An 8,092-nucleotide genomic window follows, 5' to 3' on the forward strand; every position below is an offset into this window, starting at 1 on the left:
ACTCTCAGTCTGGAGGGAGCCGGTGAAAGGGATGGATGCTCTGCAGAAGGAGCAGCAACCCCTCCACAGGGGAGAAGGAGTCAGACCTAGCGAGCGGCAGCAAGCAGGGGAAGCACTCACCTTCACTGCCCCTTGCGGCCCCTCTCCCTTGGCCACAAGGCCGGCTCTTTGTCAGGGCGATAGCTCAGCAGGATGTACCACAGAGAAGGCTGCCTAGTGCCTTTCAAAGGCTTCCCCGCCTTCCTTCAGCAGTGGCAGCAGTGGCAGCAGTGGCAGGGAGGGTCTGGTCGAGAGGAAATGAGTTACAGCTCCTGGAAAGCCAGACTCTCTCCTGAGGAAGACACGTCTCTTGACTCCTGTGTGGGCCTAACTGTGACTAACTGTCACCTCAGTGCCTGTTTGTAGGCAACCAACTTCTGTCAGTAAAAAAACAAAGGACTTTCAGCATAACCCCTCCCCCGCCCACTGCCAGCTTCACCACTTTCCTGTCAGAATTAATTTAAAACGTCTCTCTCTCCTTTTTGCTTCCACTATGGCTGGCTGGCTGATGAGGTGGGCCAGCGACCATCAAACCATTCTCTTCAACCCCCTGCTGTGCAGCTGACTTTCCCCTAGGGTTGCCAGTCTCCGGGTGGGGAAAAAACACACAAGCAAAACCTGTGATATGAACAACATTTATAAGATTTACATTGCTTTTCTAAAACTTTACAAAATTGCAACAATTTGTCCACATTCTCACTTATACAATATTGCAAAAAAAGTCCACATAGTTCAACATTATGAGTACACGGTTGTGAACTCATTTCAACTTTACAGTCTTCCTCAGATTAATCCTATATTTAAAGGAGGTGTCAGCTTCTTAATCCAACTCAGCATTGTAAATTCTTAATTTCCTTCATAATATCCTGGAATAAACCATAATCAATAAAAATCCACATGAAGCTGCATGGGAAATAGTTATTTTAAACTTATAATAATTTAGTTTTTGTAATAAATCTCCAGGTGGGGAGATTGGCAACAATGGTTCCCCATGAGGGAATGGCTGGCTTGGAGGGTGGGTCTATGGCATTGTACCTGTCTGAGGTCCCACCCCTCCTCAAACCTCACTCTCTCCAAGCTCCACCCCTCAAATCTCCAGGAATTTCCCAACCTGGAGTTGGCAACCCTATCTCCCTCCCAGCCAACTGTCAACCTACTGTTATCTGGCCCCTGGCTTCAGCTTTCCATCTCCTCCCCCTCCCTCCTAGAGATCAGTTGTAATTCTGAGTGATCTCCAGCCCCCACCTGGAGACTGGCAACAATGGTTCCCCATGAGGGAATGGCTGGCTTGCAGGGTGGAATCTATGACATTGTACCTGTCTGAGGTCCCACCTCAGATGGAAGGACTCAGCAGGGGATAATGCCATTTTCTCCAGGGGAACTGATCTCTGTCATCTGGAGAGCAATTGTAACAGCAGGAGATCTCCAGGTCCCACCTGGAGACTGGCAACCCTAGGGGAAAGTCAGCTGCACAGCAGGGGGCTGAAGAGAATGGTTTGATGGTTGCTGGCTCACCTCATTGGCCAGCCAGCCATGGTGGAGGCAAAAAGGAGAGAGAGCCGTTTTAAGTTAATTCTGACAGGAAAGTGGTGAAGCTGGCAGTGGGCGGGGGAGGGGTTATGCTGAAAGTCCTTTGTTTTTTTACTGACAGAAGCAGGCTTGGTTGCCTACAAACAGGTACTAAGGGGACAGTTAGTCACAGTTAGTTCCACACAGGAGCCAAGAGAAGTGTCTTCCTCAGGAGAGAGTCTGGCTTTCCAGGAGCTGTAGCTCGTTTCCTCTAGGCCAGACCCTCCCTGGTGCAGCTCCTGCTGCTGAAGGAAGGCAGGGGAGCCTTTGAAAGGTGTTGGGCAGCCTTCTCTGCGGTGCAGCCCGCTGAGCTATCATGCTGATGAAGGGCCGGCCTTGCGGCCAAGGGAGAGGGGCTGCGAGGGGCAGCGAAGGTGAGTGCTTCCCCTGCTTGCCGCCGCTTGCTAGGTCTGCCTCCTTCTCCACTGTGGAGGGGTTGCTGATCCCTCAACGGAGCATCCATCCCCTTTGCTGGCTCCCTCCTGACTGGCTGCCGGCTCTGTGGGCGGGGCCAAGGCAATGCGGCGAGGCAATACAGCCAGGGGATTGGCAGACCTTCAGAGTGGCATCTGAGAGAGCCAAAGGCTGTGGGAGCGTGTGGAGCATTCACACCAAAACAGAATTATTATATAGAGAGACTGGTTAGCTGCCTTGGAAATGATGGCTTGGATCCATTGGAGATTTCTGCAGATGGAAGACATTTCTGTTTTGAAGAACAAGACTTACCTGCCAGTTTGGTGTAGTGGTTAAGTGTGCGGACTCTAATCTGGGAGAACTGGGTTTGATTCCCCACTCCTCCACTTGCACCTGCTGATGTGACCTTGGGTCAGTTACAAGCTCTGGCACAGCTGTTCCTGAAAGAGCAGTTTGTGTCAGAGTTCTCTCAGCCCCACCCACATCACAGGGTGTCTGTTGTGGGGAGGGGAAGGGAAAGGAGTTTGTAAGCCGCTCTGAGACTCCGAGCGAAGGGCGGGGTATAAATCCAATCTCTTCTTCTTCTTCTTCTCTTCTTGCTGCAGCCCAGAGTATCTTTCCCCTAAAAAATGCTGCTCTTGGCTTGCAGCAGGAAGGGGGAAATTGGTGAAAATCACCCCCTTTCCATCTCCAGAAATCCTGTCAGATAAATGGATGAGAGATGGGACTATCCGATTCCATGCCCATTTTCATTCAACTTTGAAAATGGTTTTGGCTTACAGACTGCCTTGGGACCCTGATGGATGAGCTTTGCTGGGAGACACTCAAGGGAAATATTGCTGAACTACCACTACTACTACTACTACTGAACTTCTTGGTTGCTTTCAATACCATTAACTGTGATATCCTCCTGAATAGACTGCCTGAGATGAAAACTAGGACTGTTCTGCTGGTTCTAGAGTGATCAAATTGGCACTGTTAGATGATGTTTAATATCTACTAGGGGTGTGCAAAAACAAAATCAGTATTTTTGGGGTTCAGGTCCATTGAACTCCAAAAATATTGCTATTTTTCAATATTCCTCAATCCCAGTATTGGTATAGTATTCAGATTTGGGATTTTTTTTGGAAATCCCAAATTCTTTGGCTCCATTATATCCTATGGGGACCATTATAGTCAATGGTCCCCATAGAGTATAATGGAGAATCCACCCAGGGGTATCAGGGGCTGGGGGGGGCTGTTTTTTGAGGTACAGGCACCAAACTTGTATGTGGAAATGGGATGGATGAAGCCCAATAAACTAAGTCTGATAAACTAACTACACAGAGGAAGGCAATGGCAAAACAATTTCTGAATGTTTCTTGCCTTGAAAACCATGTCACCTGGGTCTTGATGGCACTTTCCACCACCAGTTCAGGATTTCTGAGGTTTGTCTTTTCTCTGCACCTGCCCATTCTTTTCTACTTGGGGATTTGCATTATCTGTCTGCCAGTTTGGTATAGTGGTTATGAGGAGCCAGTTTGGTGTACTGGTTAGGAGCACGGACTCTAATCTTTGAGAACCAGGTTTGATTTCCCACTCCACATGCAGCTGCTAGTGTGACTTTGGGTCAGTTACAAGTTCTCTCATGAGCAGTTCTCAAAAGAGCTCTCTCAGCCCCACCTACCTCAAGGGGTGTCTGTTGTGGGAAGAAGAGGGGAAGGGAAAGGGAAAGGGAAACCGCTCTGAGACTCCTTCGAGTAGTGAAGGGTGGGGTATAAATCCAATCTCATCTCTTCTTCCTCTCTGATTTAGGAGGCCCAGTTTGGAAGTTGGCTTCCCAATTAATGATGAGAAAGCTGATTTATACAGGGGAGGAGGGAAACAAACAGCTACTAAATTATTTAATCATTGAAGAACTTTGATTTTTCTAGGAGTGGACATAAAGGTGCCAGCATCTCTCCGCCTGATGTTATCCATGTACAAATTATTCTGAGTAATTGCATATTTATACATTATTTGCAGGAGAACACTATTTTTTTTGCTGACAGAGGCAGCAGGTAAGTTTTAGCTAAAAAGTGACAGGATAATTTTAATTGTAAAAATATTTATGAGGCTGGAAAAAGATTCTAAGAAACAGAGAACATAAAACAATCACAAAAAATCTCATCAGTAACAGTGTGCATGTATATGTATGGTCAGCTAATACATGAAACAGCCTTGATCCAGAGATATTCCTGTGCAAAGACTCATCTGTGTATGGGTAGTTTCACACATCAGAGGAAAAGGGGATGTGGGAAGCCTTCTTGTACATACAGATTCTGTTGTGGGTTCAATATCTTTCTTTATCCAAGATTAGATGTGAGTAGCCAGTCTGGAAGAAAAGAAGGGCTGCCACCTGTATTGTATTCCCATTATGACTACGTCCACAGGCACAAAAACCGAGGTGTGTGTGTATCAACACATACACTGCCCGTCTGCACTGGATTCCATTATTTTCCCCATCAATTAGCAGGAAGATAGAAAACAGCATGTGGAACAGTAATTCTGCATGTACTGTAAACTATCTGTGCACAAGGAAGGATCACTGGATTGGTGAGTTTATTTTATTTTATTAGCATAGAAGTGGGTTGTTGCACTCCTCATTCTCTTGCACACAAAAGTCTCTGAGGGTGTGGCTTAAAACAGAAGGAAAGTTCGGATTTAACTGCCTTGACTAAGGAGTTTTCACTTAAATCTCTGCCTCTCCCTGGGAAGTGAATGGAGTGAAATTAACTGGAATAAGTCCTTCTCCTGATTAATTTTATCACAGATTATTTGAAGTGGTAATGTCCAGTGGTTCTTTTTGTATAATTTTGATTTAATCAGGCATTAAAAACTGCCTTTATTTTTAACTGATTATGAGGACATTATATGCGAGAGCTGGCAAAGGCCCTCCAACAAAAGTTGGTCCATGAAAAGATAAGTTTAGACAGAGAGGCAGGGAACTTGTTGAAACCAGAGCACATTCTTTCATTCCTGATTGTGAACACCTCTCCCCTGCTGGGATTTGGGTGTTAGTGGACTCATGTCCATCTCTTTGCTCACACTGAGTAGAGGGGCTTAGCTACTGGGTGCCTTGGCTGAGGACCCATGCCTAAGGTGCCTGCCAAGCTGCTGTGGGGGAGCCCCTTTTGGAACTCTGCCTTTCTGTCTTTCAGAACCTGCCTTTGGATACTTGGGGTGGCGGTGGTGCTGTGAGCACAGAGGGGATGCTTGCCTTGCTTCTGGTGTCTGCCCAGGTGAAGTTTCCCTGTGAGTTTGGTGTCACTGGCTTGTTCTTGAGTTGTACCATAAACTCCTGTAACTGCAGCTGCCTTTTCCAGAGAGAGCACTGGGAAGACCTTTTTTTTTTAGAGGGGGGGTTTCATAACTGAAATCCCAGAAATGTAATCTACTATTAATTTAGATAGATTGTAGAAGAATAGGCAGCAGGGTGAGGTTCCCTGTGCATTCAGTGTGTGTATCTTGCAGGGGGTCCATTCTACACACTTCTGAACTTGCACCTGACATTTTTCCTGGGAAAAATCTTCTGGGGGGGGGGTCATAACTCCGACCCCCTAAGTCCAATCGGCACATAACCTGGAGGACATGTAGAGGAAAGCCAGAGAGATCCCATGTGAGTCTGATGCCTGTAGCTCGCACAGGGTCCACTCTATACACTCCTGAACCTGCAACAGATGAGGGGGCTGTAACTCGGACTCTGTAAATCCAATCCTCAGTAGAGGAGAATCAGCCAGAGATCCCTGCAAGTTTAGTGTCTCTAGCATGCTCTGCGTGTGCTTGTTTTTCTACCACATCACAAACCAAACAGGTTTATCCCCAAAAAGTTCATGATGGTTTGTGGTTCACAATTGGACATGTCACAAACGAAACTGCATTCTCCCGGTTCATGCCAATCCCTAAGTCTCACTTTGATCCAGCTCAACTACTCATTTTCCTTATAACCAATACAAAGGGCAGACTGTGCTTGGCAATTGGTGGGAGCTTCAGGAGGGGGGAGGTGTCATCAACTGCACCATGGCGTCACTTCTGGTAAAATCTGGAAGTTATGTGAGGTGGCTACAGGAATCACCAGAAACTCTGTGATTAAACCATAGAGTTTATGGCAATTCCTAGAGCTACCAGATGTTGCTTCTGGGGTTTTCCCAGAAATGACATCATGACATGTTGTTGTTCAGTCGCACAGTCGATTCCGACTCTTCGCGACCCCATGGACCAGCTCCCGCCAGGCCCTCCTGTCTTCCGCTGTTCTCTGAAGTTGGCTCAATTTCATGTTCGTTGCGTCGATGACAGCATTTCCCCCCTTACTCCTGCTGCTGCTCCAAGTGGCAGCAAGCAACAAGGGTTGCCAGTGGAAAGCCTTATTCTCCACCAGCCTGGACTAAATTCAAACTAGAAGATATTAAATATATTTCTTGAACTGATTAAAGATTATTAAACTTATTAAGCTTATTGTTCTTATTAAAAGGGGATTAGATAGATTCATGGAGGATGTCTATCAATGGCTACTAGCCATGGTGACTGAGGGGAACCTCCACAGTCAGAAGTACTAATCCTCTGAATCCCAGAGCCAGGAGGCAACATCAGGGGAAGGCCTCGGCCTCTATGCCGTTGTTGAACCTCCAGAGGAATTGGTTGGCCACTGTGTGAAACAGGATGCTGAACCAGATGGACCATTGGTCTGATCCAGAAGGGCTCTTCTTATGTTCTAAGCTGAAGAATTGGAGGACTATTTTGAGTTACTTTTAGTACAACCAAATGACACAAGTCACAAAAATGATGACAGGAAGCATTTCAACAATCGGTTCAGTCAGTTAATCCAGGCAGAATGCATTGCACAGCCTTGTTCACTCCCCCATGCTATCTTGACACATCTGGTTCTTCAGTGCATGAGCTGCAACCCTGGTGTTGCAACTTGGGGGCAAAGATATATTTGCTGTTCCTAGATTTCCTGAACAGGCAGAAAGCCTATATAGGCACTTAGCAAGTGTTCTGAAGCAAAACCAACAGCTCCCCCTCGCTGCCAGGAACAACCATTGCACTTAAATATGTGTAAGTTAATTCAATTATGACTACAGATACTCTGACAGATGTCATCAGGACCATCATATGTTTATGAGACATAAGCAGCAAGCCAAATCACATCTGCTTGGAAGTACGTCTCATATTATTCACTGGGGCTTAATCCCAGGAGAGTGACTTTAGGACTGCAGCTATAGTGAAGAAATCTATGCCAACTGCATATTGTCAGCATCTCAGTCAATAGATGCAGGTAGCAGAATGGCTTGGAAGAAGATCCTCTTTGTAGGGGAGTCACTTAGTCCCTCTTCCTGTCATCTCAAAAGCAGGGGACTCATGACTTATTCAGGATATCCTGCTGATGCTGCTTTAGAATAGAAATAACAAAAACCACCTTGGCGTACATAAAGGATTTATTTTTATTTGAAAACATTATACAGGCATTACATTGCCACAGCCAGTCCATATCGGAGCATGCAGATATCAAAACAGAGGAGACTTTGTTCAGCATCTTTGTGAACATTGTAGAACGTTGCTTGTTTTTGGTTCTTCCATTTGTGTCAAAATTAGTGTGCTTTATTATGGCATTTAACAATTTAAATCCTACCCATGGGGTAAAATTTTTCTTTATAGCTAGCTCAAGAATACTAACGTGTTTTTTTTTTTAAAGAAAACACTACACACTTGTTGAAAATGTTAATGGCACAAGTTAGCAATATCTAAACTATACACTGAAACGTGTTCATTTGACACTGTGGTGCAAAATGGTAGTTGCTTGGTCTGGTCATGATTGGTGATTGTGTTTAATAGTCCAGAGGTCAAGGAAAGACAAGTGGTCCTTTACAGTTAGGTTTTCATTGAGTATCTGAAACATCTTGCTCATATCCACTAGATCAAACAGGATAGCTAAACCCAATTTTTATTCCAGGATTGACCCACACACTACTAGTGAAGTCCTTTTTCAAGCTGGTGATGCGGCTACCTGCCGGATAAAGGGATCTTTGCTGGTGTCCACTGCGGAACCTGGAAT

The sequence above is a fragment of the Gekko japonicus genome, unplaced genomic scaffold, assembly GCF_001447785.1.
Source record: "Gekko japonicus isolate JY-2015 unplaced genomic scaffold, Gekko_japonicus_V1.1 scaffold50, whole genome shotgun sequence".
NCBI classification, from domain to species: Eukaryota; Metazoa; Chordata; class Lepidosauria; order Squamata; family Gekkonidae; genus Gekko; species Gekko japonicus.